General features: G+C 44.5%; 1 pseudogene; it reads left to right on the top strand.

Moving 5' to 3' along the window:
• The first annotated feature begins 12,824 nt into the window (after positions 1-12,824).
• Positions 12,825-12,943, top strand: LOC132915741 (5S ribosomal RNA; annotated as a pseudogene).
• The last annotated feature ends 4,065 nt before the right edge of the window (positions 12,944-17,008 follow it).

Consider the following 17,008-nt stretch of genomic DNA (forward strand, 5'->3'; position numbering starts at 1 on the left):
TTTATGGTCTGGTGAAAATCTCAGTTTCGTGATTCTTGTCTCTGTGTTCTTATCTTCGTGGACGGAGATATTTAATTCTGGCAGCTCGGCACAACAAAATGTCCAGCTTTTTTTGCGAGTACGAAATCCAAGAACGACTGCGCCTTGACAAATCAGTGTCACTGAACTGGAGGAACAGATCCACCTGTTACTCGTTAAATCTGTGTCACAGGTTCTCGGGTCTGTTATTATTTAACGTGCTGCTCCAGGGAATACGTCTCGCGTTATAACCACCACCAAGGGTGAAAAAATTGTATCACACAGATATAGTTTTTCGAAAAGTCATTCCCCGGCAAAGACGTTGTAATGAGACACAAACTTAAGAGCCTGCAATGTAAATAGAATAAATGAAAAGCCGCGTTTTGTTTGCTAGGTTTATCGTGACAACTGAAAGTTCGATTTTCCTTTGTCTGTACGGCTAGTGATTATCGCTTCAAAGTTAAATGATATGCTAATCGGAATGAATTAAATAATAAAGCGGTTCCACCCCCGAATTTCAAGTTCGTTTTTAATATAATACTGAATATTTTTAAATATACAAGTTTCTGTTAACCCTGTTAATTCAGTGTTAAACTCATTTTAACTACCTGTTAACTAATTGTTTAACTAACTGTTATCGTAATCGAAACTGGGGAATAACTAATTCGCGGCGTCAATCATCCCAATAGTAGCGAGAATTTACGCCTTTGGCTGACGCGTTTTCTTCGCAACCGCGTTTCTCTGCGAACGGTCCTAACTAATAGTAACTTACTATTATTAGAGACGAGCTGATTGGTATTGAATTTCACAATTGCGAATTTTGTGAGACGTCTAAAGTCATTTGTAGTACAACACAGTACACAGATTTGTTAGAGTTTATCCGTTTTAGCGATAATGCGTTCATCTCCGTCAAATGAACATTGAACAATTCCTTGAAAGCATCTATGCTCTCCATCAAGTTCACCATGTTCTCCATACTCATCGTGCGCTCTACTGAGACAAGGGATTACTTTGATTAGGAGGATTGTTCGTAAAGGAAAGAAAACGTGTGAAGCTCTTTGTCGAACTTACGCAGTTGTTGAAGGATTTTATTTTACTCTTCTTCCGCTCTCTGTCATTTCAGCACGCTTCTTGATTTCTAAATGAATCGAGTATCTTCTCTATAGGGCCTGACTTCCTGTTCTTCGTTTTCTTACTCACAACTGTATATCTGTTTATCGAGCATGAGTTCTGCTGCAGCCGAGACAGACCATAGGAGGGGGCGCGATGACGGGCCAACAGGTCACCCCTCAGGTAGCTCACCCACAACCCCCACAACACTCCCCCCAACTGCAACCCCAGGGAGTGGGAAGAATGGAGGAGGAGCAGTGGCAAACGGTAGTCTCTCGCAAGGCCCGGAGAAAGGCTAGGGAGTCAGCCAGGTAGGAAGCAGGCTACGGGGCCCCCCATTGCATTCCGCCTCCGGTAACCAAGGCGGGAAGGACAGTGGGACTGGCCGGGCTGCCGCCTCCTACTCTGCCCGGTAGGGGGAAAAAGAAGAGGAAGAATAGAATGCAGGGGATTGGAATACCTCCTGCAAGCTACACGTACGCAACGATAACAGGAAGAGGAAGGACGGCGGCAGCATGGCCTACACTCCCGCCGGCCTCAACATCGTCAGCGGTGACCCTCACTCTTATGGACGGGTCATCCAGGACATATGAAGAGGTCCTGGCTAAAGCCAGAAGAGATAAGGCTCTTCAAAGATGCGGGCTTCAGAATGTCCAGATAAGGAAAGCGGTCACCGGGGCGATGGTGATTAACATCCCCGATGACGCCAGCATGGACAAGGCCACGCAACTGGCATCGTAGCAGTCAGGGATATTAGATCCCTCTACTGTTAGAGTTTCGGCCCCGACAACGATGGCCGAGCTCAAAATAGTGGGGATCGATATATCGCTGGATAAGGAGGAGCTTTTAGAAGAACTGGCCAGGGCAGCGGACTGCCAGCCCGGGGACATCAAGGTGTGGGATGCCGGAACATCCAGAAGTGGTATGAGGGTGGCCTTCGTTAAATGCCCAGCAGCCGGAGCCCGTAAACTAGCTCAAGCGGGTAAGGTAACGCTGGGATGGACCAGGGCGAAGGTGATCGTACTCCCGAAGAGGCCGTTGCAATGCTTCCGGTGTCTGGAAGTGGAGCACGTTGCGGCGGTCTGTGTCTCTCCAGAAGAAAGATCACACCTGTCTTTCCGGTGTGGTGAAGAGGGACACAGAGCAAGGAACTGCATGGCCACATCGTCAAGGTGTCCTATCTGCGAGGCAAGGGGGGCTTCATCCAAACATAGGATGGGAAGCACGGTGTGTTCGGTGAGTTCCTGCTGAAGATACAACGCGAGGTGACCAACATCTGTCACCATTGTGGGGAGGCGGAGGACATCGCCCAACACACCCTGCAATACTGCCCTGCATGGGCCATGCTGAGGCATATCTTGGTTACGAAGATCGGAGGAGACCTGTCCCCAAAGGGAATAATGGAAGCATTGCTGCGAATCCGGTCGGACTACGAGGCTGTCCGCGACTTTTGTGAGTGTGTGATTCTCATAAAGGAGCGGGCAGAGAGACTGAGGATTCAAGCCGGCCATCCAGCTCGGGTGCAGCGGGAAAGGAACCCAGGACGCAACGGTGGGAGGCCGCCATCTCCCCCCACGGATCCGGTAAGATGACCATGACACCCGGGGCTGCCCCGGGAGTCATTCTGAAGTAGCCCCTCCGCAGCCAGCAGGGAAGACGCGGGAAAGTGGACTTTCAGGAAGATTTTCAGTAGTGAGATCCCTGGGGCCTCTTTCTTGCGCGTCAAGCAGCCACGTGGAGTTTTAGTCGGTAAGAGTCCGACACTACCCGGCTCCGGCTTGCGGGAGCCGGGTGTCCATGAGGATTTCTCCACGTTAAAAGAAAAAAAAATAAGCTGTGGCATGCAGGGTGTTTTATCTATCTGGTTATTGAGTGAGCGGCCCTTCTTGAGTGTGTGACAACCTGAATGACGTTAAAACTAGTTCTTCGAGGACGTTTTGCAGGAAGCGATCCTTACATATACTTTTTACAATGACATTTATATGGTTCTCCGCTTATGGAATGAATGTTAAGAACTTCACTCTTTCAGTTTTCAACGTGTTGTGCATGCATTTAAATTAATTGTTGGGCCTGCGCACCCATTATTCCTCTTGTTCGTCGGTATAGCAACGGCGGAAACTGCAACTTTATCACTGTGTGATGTCTGGGGAACTTAAATCTATTAATTTTGTCCGTATCCAACATCTGTTCGATAATTCGAGCTCTTAAGGGACTGATATATGGACCAGCAATGAGTAATAAAAATAAATTTGAAATACACTTATTGTCAGAAGTTGAAAAAAATTATGATCGCTTTGAGATTACTGCGTATTTTCTATTTTCTGGAGTACATTGGACGGAATTAAAAATAGTGTAAGAAGATAACAGTTCATATATGAAATCACAATTATATACGTTTTTTCCGATTAGATTTGTGTAAGATTAATACTGAATCGAGAAATTTTGCGACGAAAGTTTTGAAACATATATTGTTCGCATTTTTTAATTAGTTGTAACAAAAACTTTCAACACAAAAATAATCTAATAAGATTTTGTATATCGAAATACATTGGAATCAATAATTTTGTCAGAATCTTCTTTAGAATAGAACGGAACTTCTCGTTCGATGTACTTTGTAGGTGACCTACCTCAATATTTTCTCTTTAATGTATTCGAAATGGAGGGAAGTGATTAATTTTGTCTATATTCATCTTAGTGCTCATAATAAATCATAACAATTATTTATAATTTTGTCATGTTCCGTATTAATGGAGTTAATATGATGAATTATTTATTAATGATATTTATCGAGTTAATAAACATGATTTATTATCCACTCGAAAGAAGAAACAAACTTATTAATATATCTGTTTTCATTAAAGTAAATAAAACGTCATCACAATTGCATTGGATCTATCATCGTTCACCAATGCTACTAAAATTTCCTCAAATAATAATCTGTGCAAATGAAAACCAAAATATTAAAATGTGTAAGTAGAACAAATTATATCAAAGTGAACTAATGATTAATGTTAAATTGCTTTCGAAAGATTGATAGGTTACTGCCAAATGTCATAAGCAAACAGCTGATCGGAAAGAAAGGGTTGTAGAGGTTTATGTGTAGAGGATTATAATGTAGAATAACGAGAACGAAAAATTGTTGTTGCCACCCGTCAAATATATTTGGAATAAATTAAATGAATATAAATACTGTCGAGAGACGTTCGTACGAACGTATTTGCAAAGATAAAGTATGATCGCTCGCGGAAAACTCGATAACTCGTATACTCCGTTAAACACTGTTAATAGATCGTATAATAACTCGTATGATAACTCGGATTGTTACGTCGAGTAACACTCTCCTCCAGCGGATCGCGTGCCGCGGGCAGGCTGGCAAGCAGAAGTCCATACATTGTCGCGGCGCGCCTTCAATTTCGTGTTTTTAACCGTCACCAGCGGCCCACGGTATGTGATCCGGTGTCGTATATCAATACAATGCATCGACGAGCGTATGGTTACCGTCTGGCCGCGAGTTCCAGAAACTTCGATTCGGATCTGTTCGATTTTACGTGTTCATTGGCGCGTGCAGTGACGTGATCCTAGGGTAGTGGGGGTTGTCTCCTCGAAAGACAAAGGAATCGGTCCAGAACAGTCAAACTCTTCAGTAGCATTCAAACAGTCATACAAATCAGTCGTATTTTACAAGATCTCGCTAGAACATACTATCCGTAACTTCAAACACGATTACAACCAATACTTTCTGTATAAGTTATAAGTGTTATTTTGATACAAATATATATATTCTACAACTGTAGAATAAGTTGCATTCATTGAATTACCCCTGTTATCCTAATCGAAACACGGGGAGCGACCAGTTCGCGGCGTCGATTAGCCGAATCGTAGCGAGAATTTACGCCTCTCGCTGACGCGTTCCTTCAAGACCGCGTCTCTTCGCGAACGGTTGTAACACGGATAATAACTCGAATCATAACTCGGATAATAACTGACTCGCTCGCGATTGCGCCCGTTTATTTATACTGGTCGGGGGAGAGTCGGAAAATTCGAATTCCTTTTTGATCGACGATTGCACATAGCGGCGGCATTGTTTTGCTCGGAGTTCATTTATCGTTGTGTTTCGTGCGTCAAGGCGGTGTCTATGTTTCGAGGCAAACCAACAATATGAGTCGCTCTCGATTCGCATCGTTCTCTGACGCATGTGCCGCTACAGATAATTTTATAACAGATGGTAATAAATTAGCGAATAAGGACATACATTGATTGAATGAAGTTAAAAGGCTGGTATGCTGTAGCGGTGAATAAATATCTATTCGGACTTTCTTGAATTTTATGTCCTTTGTGATATTTTATTCTGAAATACGATAAATCAGTACACATGAAATCAGAAATAATAATTCATGTTTCTATTTCCCCATCTAGCCCATTTTTTGTTCTCTTCGATTTAATCGATAGGATTATAGATGTCGCAGAAATTATAATGTTATTAACTTTCTTTGTTGAACAAGCAATATTATTATATAATATGTAATATATTATATAATATATCGATTTATTTAAAGCACTTACATGTATAGTATTTTATTTGGTACCGATAAATGCTATTTAAATGAATATTAATCATGAGCCATTAATAAATATGTATTACAATTTCCAATAAAAATGTTTAAGAATATTACAACTTCCAAATCAAATATGTACACATATACAGAGTGTCCTACGCAACGGAACTAGGCTGTATATTCTAAACGACATAAGGATGGAAGAAGATGTCATGAGTAAAAGTTACATGGTATCAGGCGGTGCATAATATGCAACTAATTTTATGCACTTTTGTGCATAGGTGCATCAGAAAAATGCAACTGCTCTTTTTTCTTTATAAATAATTGTCATGTTTAGTATAATTTTATTTTACAAATAATTACAATGAATATGTGTATGTTCTGTAATTGCCAATCATATGTACATACACTGTTTATATGCATTATCTTATGGTTAGTGGTTATTTTATGGTCTTATCGCAATGGTTTGATTTATCAAATAACTGCGATCTCCAATGGCTAAACCGCCGAAAACCATTGTCACCCGCCGATATTCGGGTTTAATGTATGCTCGAACCATTGATCGTGGCCGAAGTACGCGAGGCACCGAAATTACCCGCACGACGGTCACGACTCGGAGATGACAGTAAAAATACAGTGAATAATTTGGTTGGTTTGAGCGAGTTGGACGATTTGTATGTGATTTAAATCTAGTAAGGTAAGATCTGAAATTAAGCGAAACAGAGCTGGCAGCTATATAGAAAGATTGGCGAAATTGTGAATTTATGTGTTCTAATAATTCGAGTCGATTTAAACGAATACGATTTTTATTTTATTTAATTGTTTCGTACCGTTCCAATTTTAAAGTCATCACAGAGGAACGTTTCTTGTTTCTTTGCCCGGGTAATTCGTAACACGGGGCAATATTCATAGCGTATTTTTGAAACAATGTTTCAGAACATCCTTACATATTGGATCTTATTTGCCTTAAGAAATCATGAATACATAATCGTTACTTAAGATCATCTTTAATAACAGGAATGTACGTGAGATCAGCCTATATCCATTTTCTATGCAAAACTGGGACTTGAAACAATTCTTCTTCACGTTCAAGAAATTATGAGATTTTCCTTTTAGAATGACCAATGATAATAAGATATTCTAGTTGTTCCTTGCTTACAAGCAGGGTAGGACATGCGCGTATGCCTTCCATGTTGATCTCTCACAACACTATTTTCCCATTCCGCTTTTATCGGACAGTTTCCCCTATTGCATTTCCCCTATGTGGATATGATGAAGACTCCAAAACGCTATAAATTGGGAGCAGCAATTAGAAATAATAAAAGAGAAGCCCGCAGAAAAGAAAGAAGACCATTTGAAAAATTTTTACGGATTGCAAATTAGAGCTGCTCTAGCGAAAGCTGAACTGAAAGAACTTTTGAGGGTAAAAGAGAAAGCACAAATGGTCCACCACAATAGTTTATTGATAATAAAAAGTATGTAAAGATGGGATTACATTTCATTTTACTTTTTTTGTATATAATTTATTTTATTTGGTGAAATAAGCTTTCGATGAGAACTTGTCGAACTGCAAACTCTTCTTCTAATTGTCAGTATAGTAAATTGGTTGGAATATCTTCGCATTTGTCCCTAATAATACCTCTGCAATTTGTATACTGTAATAATAATTGTCCGTGTCATCTACGTGCTCCAAATTTATAAATGGTTGAAATTAAGCAGATCTTCTCTTTACAGATGTCTTCACAGATGGCACATGGCAATTTTCATACGACGGTTCTCCACATCAGCAAATAGGAGCTGTAACGCCACATGAGCCATAGGACAAGGTGATTCGAGAGCGACTCATATTGTTGTTTTACTTCGGGACATTGACACCGCCTTGACGCACGAAATGTAACGACAAATAACTTTCAGGCAAAACAATGTCGCTGCTACATGCAACCGTCGATCAAAGATAAGTTCAAATTTTCCGACTCTCCCTCGAACAGTATAAATAAATGGATGCGATCAGGAACAGTTCAGTCATTATTAGAGTTATTGTTGGAGTCATTATACGAGTCATTATATGAGTCATTATACGAGATATTATACGAGTCATTCTACGAGTTTCTACTGAGCTAACACACGTTAGTACCAGACATACGAGGAAGACGGTCCCTCTCAAGGAGAAGTTCTTCAGTTCTGCACCGAGCACGGGAAGCATACAGTCCGAGGAAACATCGGAGGAGGAAAAGACCCCTGCCGTCGAAGCGCCCTGTGCGAAGAAAAGGAAGGCCGGCGGATCTCTCGAGCTCCCCACGGAACTGGCCGAAGAGATGAGGTCATCTACTACGTAGGATATAGGAGCGGAATTGATTCGTCGAGCGTCTGATGTGACCAAGGTTGCCGAAACATCACGCAACCTTAAAGGCATACACATGAAGATGCTGAGAGAAGCGGCGAGGTCCGTCGCCGCTGGCACAACAGAAATGGTGAGAAGAATGGACCGCGTCTATGGCGCCTTTGTGATAATGGAAAATAACTCCGGGAGCAGTGTTAAAATTTAATCTGAAATTTAAGGTAAATAATCTGTGGAAGACACAATGTTTATGTTAAAATAATATTAGGTGATATTTATTAAATAGAACTACAGAACCAAATGTTTATAAGTGAGTGACAAAGTACGCAGATAAAGAATTTATGGATTGATGACAGTTAACCAGTTACTCTCAGACTAACTGTAGGTAGTGACCCATGATCCTTTAAATATTTTGAACCCCACTCTCTATACAGTAATGAGTATGACCTGTGTAAGTGTCCTTTTCAAATGTCTGTGTAGGTGTCTGTATAAGAGTATTTATGTCTATGTGTGCAATATCGTTGTATTCCGACAGGCAGGGGCGAAGAGCCCGAGGAACGCCCCCGAGGGAGACAAGTTGCGCCTGCCACACACACCGCGAACATCGGCGGTGACCATCACGTTAAAGGATAGATCAGACAAATCCTACGCGGAAGTGTTGGTCGCGGCTCAGCAAAAAGTCCCTTTGGCAGAGATCGGCATCAAAGACGTTGAAATGCGCAAAACCATTACCGGAGGAGTCGTTCTGGAGGTCTCCGAGGACCAGAAGAGGGAGAAGCCCGCCGCGCTCGCAGTACGGCTGATACAGATTCTGCATCCGAGCAAGGTTCACGTGGCGACACCCTTCCGAGCTGCGGAAGCAAGGGTGATCAGGATAGACATCTCGGACATAAAAGAGGACATTAGGAACACCTTGGCGAAGGAGGGCGGCTGCAAGGCGAAGGACGTCCAACTGGGAGAGATCCTCTTCGCTCGAAACAGTCTCGTATCCGTGTGGATACGAGGCCTGGCCGGGGCAGTGAGGAAACTGGCCCATACTGGCAAAGTCGCCATAGGATGGTCGATAGCGAAGGTCGAGGCCATCGAGCGAAGACCCCTGCAATGTTACAGGTGTCTGGAGACGGGACACATAGGGAGGACATGTACCTCCAAGGAGGACAAGGGCATCTTTGCTACAGATGCGGAGGCTTGGGACACCAAGCCAAAGGATGCACGGCCGCGATCCCGAAATGCCTACTTTGCGAGGCGCTCGGGGCACCATTGATACACAAGATGGGGGGACCAAGTAGTATCACCGTATAGGATCTGACTATTAGCCGACCGTGCCATACCCAGAGTGGGAACTCATACTGGTGACGCATCAGGATGTTATTGATTTCTGATTACTTTTGTGGCTTCTGTGCTTTTATTGCTGCTGCTGTGGCTCGGTTGGATCGCCACTATTCTCTTTTGATGCTTGTTGTGCATTCCTTGCGCTTCTTCTTGGCGGTTGGGTTAATTGCTCTTCCGTTTGCCTTCTTGCCGCTGGTCTTCCCTGTTGGAGAGGGCCCTTTGTACCTTGTAGTGCTGCTCTCCTATTCTGTTCTTTTGCCAGGAGAACGCTCCTGATGAACTTTTGGAAGTGGGGGTACGCTATTTTGGTGATGAACTTGGACTTTTCCTTCGACCAGGATAGTTCCATTTCCTGTATAGAGTCCCGCAGCCTCTGTCGTTCTTCATCGAAGAGTCGACATACTTCGAGTATGTGCTGCGGGGTTTCTTCCATGCCGCAGTCGCACATGTCCACTTCGCTCAAATGGAATGTTTTCAGTTTGCCGTTGAAGTCGCCATGACCACTGATGAATTGCGTCATGTAGTAGTCTGGGTTCATTCATTTTCTTGCTAATCTTGCTTTCGGGTTACTGCAGTACTCGTATGTCGTTCTGCATTTCAGAGTGGTTTCCCAGCGTGTCTTCCACGTCTGAATGGCTTCCCGAACGATCACCTTTGGGTTGCTTCCTTCGGTGTGGCCTCTTTTCTCTCTGTATTGTCTTGCCCTTACCTCGATCAGGAGATCGATGGGCATGACTCCTGCTATTATTTGTAGCGCTTCGGTGGATGTCGTTCTGTAGGCTTTCGTTACCTGCAGGAGCGCCATCCTCTATGTCCGTAATAGTTTGGTCCTTGAGTTGCTTCTCAACAGGTCGCTCCAGCCGGCCGCAGCGTACGTGACTATCGGTTCGAACAGCCCTTTGTACAGGGTACGCATGGCTGCTTGCCCGAGGCCCCATTTCCCCTTGGCCACTCTCGCGAGGCTGCTGAGCAGGTTTCTGGCTTTTTGTGTTACCTCCTCTATGTGTCTATTGATTTTTAAGCCACTCTCGAGGTGCACTCCTAGGTACTTTATGGTTTGTCGCATACGAATACTCTTCTCCTTGATCTTGATGATTGGAGGCCTTTCGGCATCCAGTTTACCCTTCAGCAGAAGCATTTCCGTCTTTTCCGGCGACAGTGCTAGTTTCTTCCTTGTGCACCAGTTGGACACGCGTGTGACTGCATCTTGTCCGACTTTCTGGAGCTCCGTCCTGGCGTTTCCTGCAATTAGGATGATAATGTCGTCCGCGTACGCTATCGGTTCGCATTCCGTTTTGTGTCTTCTTAGTTCTTCCAGCAGGTTAGGTTCCATTAGGTTCCAGAAACTTGGGCCTAGTACCGATTCCTGCGGGCATCCGTTGCTGACGGGCTTGGTGATCACCTCCTTTTTGCTAACTATCTGCACGGTTCTGTCGGTGAAGTAGCTCCGCGTTAGCCTGTATAGGTTATCGGGGCAACTTCTCTTTAGTTCGTGCATGAGGTTTGGCCACTAGACGTTGTCGAAGGCACCTGATATGTCTAGCGCGATTGCGAGGACATACTTCTTATCTCCCATCTGTTCGGCTTTCTCCCTTAATCGGATTATCGCGTCTGTAGTCGATCTTCCGGGGCGATCTTCACGTACTGCCGGTTCGAGGCCAGTTCGTGGTGAATGAAGAGGTTCATCATTCTGGTAGCAATCAGCCTTTCCAGCAGTTTGCCCACCATTGAGAGTAGGCAGATTGGCCTGTCTCATTCGCGTCAGCTGTCACCTTAGCTGTATCCCCTCTCTACGAACTGCAGGCAACTGCTGGCCCTTCAAAGAGTGTGCGAGCACCGAAGAGCCACGTACGAGGAAGAGAACAGGAGGAGGTCGCTGCCAGACATCAGGAGCGAGATTGCGGAGGAGACTTGGAGCGATGGCGCACCCAACTGGAGGAGGAAGCCGCGGTGCAACATCACCCTGCCGTGTGGGCTGTGCTACCCAACTGGGAGAGATGGAAAAGGCAGGGCGGGGTCCCGCTGACATTCAGGATGACGAAGGAGCTCACAGGTCATGGAGTACTCGGTGAGTACCTGCTACTTATATGGAGGGAGGATGTCTGGGCATCCTCTTCTCTTCAACTCGTGCATGACGTTTGGCTACCATAAGTTGTCGAAGGTGCCTCATATGTCGAGCGCGATTGCGAGGACGCATTTCTTTTCGCTCATTTCCTCGGCTTTTTTCCCGAGTTTGATTATCGCGTCCGTCGTCTATCTTCCGGGGCGGAAGCCGTATTGTCGGTCCGAGGTCATTTCGTGGTCGTGGAAGATGGTTGATATTCTATTAGCCATCAGTTTCTCCAGTAATTTGCCCATCATAGAGAGCCGGCAAATTGGCCTGTAGGACTTCGGGCTACTTCTATCTCAGTCTGGTACTTTCGGGATGGTGATGACGTTCCCTGCTTTCCATCTTCTTGGGAAGACCCCGCAGGTGAGACAGCCGTTCATTACGTTAAATAGTTCTTGGTGGATACCACCCCAGGCGCGCTGGATTACTTCTACCTCGATCATGTCGGTGTCTCCTTGTGGCGTTTGCAACGTGGATCATATCGGGCCCAGGGTATTTACCACTCGTCATTCGTTTTACTACGCCTCAGAGCTCTTTAGTCCGAAACTCTGCAGTATCTTCGACGTTCGGAAGGGTTGCCATGTTTCGCCAGATCTCGGTCTGTTCCAGCGTGTCAGATCCTTCCTGGTCATCGGGTATGAGGGCTGTCAGCATCGCCGCTGCGGTTGATCGCCAGTTGGAGGTATCTCCTTGTGGCCTCCGCAGCGTGGACACCGTCTCTTCCCTCCTGAGTTTACCCGCGACCGTTCTGTAGGCGATTCTTGCCAGCTCTGGATGTTCGCTCTCGTTACTGCCTTTGTGTAATTCTACTTGATTTCCCGATACTGTTGCTTCTTATATTCCCTCGTTGCAGTGTCCTTAACCCTATGGTACCTTCTTCATGCCCGGTAAGTGTTTCTCTTTCCTCTTGTGAGTTTGGGCGTGCACCATGGCACTGATCTGTTATGCCATTTCTTCTTTGGGATGACCGCGTCGCAGGCTCTTATCAAGACTTCCAATCATTCGCTCAGCCATCCTTTCAACGTCATCGGCCTGCTGGAAGGCCTTCCTCTCCTTCATGACAACTCTTTGAAACACCTCCCAGTTGGCAATCCGCGTGTATCTTTTTTCTTGTAGTTGTGGCGGGGTACTCTGCTTGTCGAAATCCAGGCGCGTCTCCAAGATTCTGTGATCGCTGGAGGTTCTGTCCTCGTGAACTCTCCATTCCTTCACGAGCGGTATTAGCTCCGGACTCGCCAAGGTTACGTCTATGTTCGATCGCTCTCGAGTTGTCTCGAAAGTGTGAGCCTGACCTGGTTTTTTAAGGACGTAGAGGTTGTACTGTGCAATAACGGCTTCCAGGGTTTCTCCTCTTAATCTTGCCAACGCCCAAGCCGCGTTGAGTGCACTCGTTCCCGTCCGATCACGAAAGTTAAGCAACGCTGGGCACGGATAGTACTAAGATTAGTGACCGCTGGGAACTCCGTGTGGTTGTTGGTTTTTTTCAGAAGGAGATCAGCCCAGTATTTGAACTGGCTGAGAAGATGACGCGAGCAGTAACTGCCCGAAGAAGAAGATACAACGGGGCATGAAAGGACACCCCTGATGACTGCCGACAGGTATTACCGCGGTTGTCTGCCCTCAAAGCAGAGAAAAAAAGGAGGAGGGGTTTTTAGTGGGTATGGCAACAACGTCCGCCCGAGTCCCCCACATAACTCAGTAATGCGGGTCACTGGGCATGCGTAACAGCATTTTCTCCTCCTGAGTCCGCTTCCAGTTTCTTCGATGATACTATTCATGTGACGTTCTTGCGACTCTCACTTCAAGCGCCTCTTTGTACATCGGGCAATTCACGTTCGTGGCCGCGTGGTCGCCCTTGTTTCCTTATTCTTGCAGTTTACGCAGCTGGGGTTGCTGTCCTTGTTTGGGCACTCTTTAGTTCTATGCCCGCTTTCAGCGCAGTGAACCCAAATTTCATAGAAACGCGGCAGTATTTTGCCACGTGTCCGTAGCCTTAGCATTTATAACATCTACTGATTGCTATGTAGTCCCGGACCTTACAAGCATTCCAGAAGATGTACATTTTACCTTGAAGTAATTTATCCCTTACATGGGGGGGGGTAACCGTCACTGTTAACCGTGCTCGGCAGACCCGGATGGGACTCACGTAAGCGGGGGCCTGAAAGTGTTTTTGTACCCGGGACTTATCCGGACGGTGCCACCCTTGGCATCAGGATCGTGGGTGCGCTACTACCCAAGGCCACGTAGAGAGAGCATAACCGCGATCGAGCGCATTACACTCCCGGCGACCTTCCCTGCGGGGTACATAGAGGAATCACGTAACCGGGACACTTGTCCCGACGGTCCTCCCTGGTTGTGGAAACGTGGGTTTGCCAGCCCCCATAGACTCACATAAGTGAGCCCTCCTTGCGGAGCGAAAATCTCGGACAGGTAGTCTCCTTGTATCTTTTACGGGTACCCTTACCTAGAGTCGATACTCATACAGGGCCCGGGTCCCCGGACAGGACCAATCGGGGTCGGCATCACGCCCGACCGACGCACAAGGCACCCAGTGCACTTGCTTCCTTTATTAGCTAGGCCTGGCAGGGGCTTTCGCTCGTCTAAGGTAAAACGGGGCCACCTTCCCTTAGGCCCTACCGTCTCCCAGGACGGTTCCGGAGCAGTTGATACGCTGCTCACCCGCCGGCGTAACCGTTTCCGGAGTACGAATGGGGATACCTCGCACCCGGGGGACCGGCCGCCTAACCAGCATTCGGCTATGAACCACGCCACCACGAGTCCATACCCAGTTTCGGACGAGCAGAGGGGTCGCTACTCCCTCCGGGCTAATACTCATCCTGCCCGTGGTACCAGCTTATGTCGCTGGTGGGACCACCGTGTGGATGTACGGCCACGTCACTGCTGGCCCTGCGACCTGCTAACAGGGCATTCAACAGACCAAGAAGGGACTTCACGCAAGCGGGGACCTGTGACACTTTTGTGCCCAGGGAATTATCCCGGCGGTCCCTTCATTCGCGTCAGGATCGTGGGTGCGCTACTACCCATGACCGCGTAGAGAGAGCATGGCCGCACTTAAGCGCACGCATACTCCCGGCGATCATCCTTGCGGAGTACATAGGGACTCACGTAAGCGGAACGCTTGTTCCGACGGTCCCCCTGGCTGCGGGAACGTGGGTTTGCCAGCCCCCATAGGCTCACGCCCTCCCTGCGTGAGCAAATCTCGGACAATTATAATCGGGTTGCCTATAAGATTAAAGTGTTACAGATATTCCTAAGAATTCCGAAGGGAAGGCACGGTGTACTTGCATCTCCGCCGCATATATTATATATAATAATATAATATTAACAGACCTATGTTTTAAGTACCTATAGATCAGACGAATTGTCCCTTTTACAGCACCTCTCCTCTGCGTTAAATAAAACAATTTCTTTCAACATATGAACCAATTTCGGAGTGCACTATAAACAAACGATAAAAACAAATTCGCAACGGCTAGGAACACTTAGTATGTACTTACTGTTTAGTTCGCTTAGTACGTTTCGTAAGTTGTTTAACATATCTAATACGCAAGTATACATACTTATCGCAACCTCCTCCGAGGCCACGCAGTAATGAAACTTTTCTTTTTAATAAAAACTCTCCAATTCTTCGAATTCTTCTACCAGTGCTCATAAACTAATAACACACAGATTGATGTAGTTACATATTACGATTGCGCGCGTTGTGCGAGTATAAAAACGTTTATACTCGTTTCTTTTCGTTTCTTATACTTTAACGTTTCTTTCCTTGCATTGTATTAATTACTGGGTTCACTTCGTCGGAATTAAATCATATGCGGCAATAGTTCTCAAGTGTCGAATTTTCATTTTTGCGTTTTGAAAGTAAAAGAGAAATCCAACGTGCAAGGAAAAATGTCAGAACTTGTGATTGAATCAACTAATAATACCCCAGTCAATAGAGTTATTTGACCTAACAACGCGGTTTTCTGCATAAATCTATGTCAGATATCAGAGAATGAATATTTGGCGTTGCGTCACCTGAATAACTTATGCTAAGTTTGTGGAAATTCGAGCGCAAAGTTATCAAGTGGCGCAACGACAAATATTCATTCTCTGTATGATATTTGGTAGCGATATAGAGAACTACGTTAGGTTAAATTAAAACCATCTACAACGATTTTTCATACTCTGTTGATTGGATTATGAAATTAACTTGTAATTTGTCAATTAATTCAAAATAAGAATCTTATCATAGAATGACTCACGAAGATATTCGAAAACTTTCAGCCAGAGGCGAATTTAACCCTTTTAGGATCCTCTGAACTAAACTAAATATTAAAAAGTTTAACTCGATTAAATCGATGCTTGTTAAATCAACAGAAAAGTATCATTTACGTTTAGAATTGATATTCACTTGGACGGCGAATATTAACACTGCCACTGCCACCGCGTACTAAGTGCGTCTACGCCTTATATATGTATATTGGAAAAAGCTATTCATGTTGGATTATTGTATAAGAGTGAGTGCGTTTATGAGGCGCGTGACAGCAAAAAATAATGCACATATTGCAAATGTCTTTTATACGTGGATTCTAATATGAATAGAAGAGGAACATGGCAACCATTTATTTGGTATGAATAGACACCGATTTCCTTTTTTCTTTTTGTTTCGTCAGTAACTATTAGTTCTAAGAGGAAATATACTGTAATATATACTGAAATATGTATATGAAATAATACTGAAATATAGACATGTCTTCCGCTAAGCAAAACAATTGATTAAGATGAATAAAACTAAAATAAAAATTATTACATTTTCATATTAATTGCCCTTAACCAATAATTCAAAATATCGACTTCCATCAACATATCCAAAAAGATCATCGAAATTAGGGGATGGTTACAGTTTCTATAATTTAGCCACGTTTTCTTTGCAAACATCAAATTTGCAAAATAATTCACATGAGATTAGTGTACCGATTTCCGTTCCTGGAAACATCTTAGATATAATGTTCTTTCAAAATAGGATTAAGTGAGAAATGTAAGCACACAATATGACTCTTTTTTTGTACTCTAGCAGATGAGTTTATTATTACTACTTATTCTCTATATTAATAAATGCATTACATAGATTATACTTCTTCAGCGTTGATTAACATAAATTAGGTTGCATGTGAAATATACAAAAAATATTTTTATTCGTGGTATCTGTTTTTAGATTAGAATTTAATTAGGATGACAGCATTCCAATTATTTAAACAATTTTTTCCAATATTCTAATTTTGGCCGCTTCTGTTTAATTTTAGTATCCAATTCAACTGACGACAGTATACATTGAAATCAATTGTCCAGTTTTTTTGATAACAGCTCGAAAAGCATGACATTCGTTATTACATTGCAGGGTTAGGTTACGACGATATAAACACCGTGGGGTTAGGTTAGTTACAGTACCTAGGCATTGCGACGAGAAAGCTACAAGTCATTGGCGATAGGGTTCGGGAAGCCATGAAGGTCGTCACGGAATGATGTGCCGACACGGGTCTT

The sequence above is a fragment of the Bombus pascuorum genome, unplaced genomic scaffold (assembly GCF_905332965.1).
Source record: "Bombus pascuorum unplaced genomic scaffold, iyBomPasc1.1, whole genome shotgun sequence".
NCBI classification, from domain to species: domain Eukaryota; kingdom Metazoa; phylum Arthropoda; class Insecta; order Hymenoptera; family Apidae; genus Bombus; species Bombus pascuorum.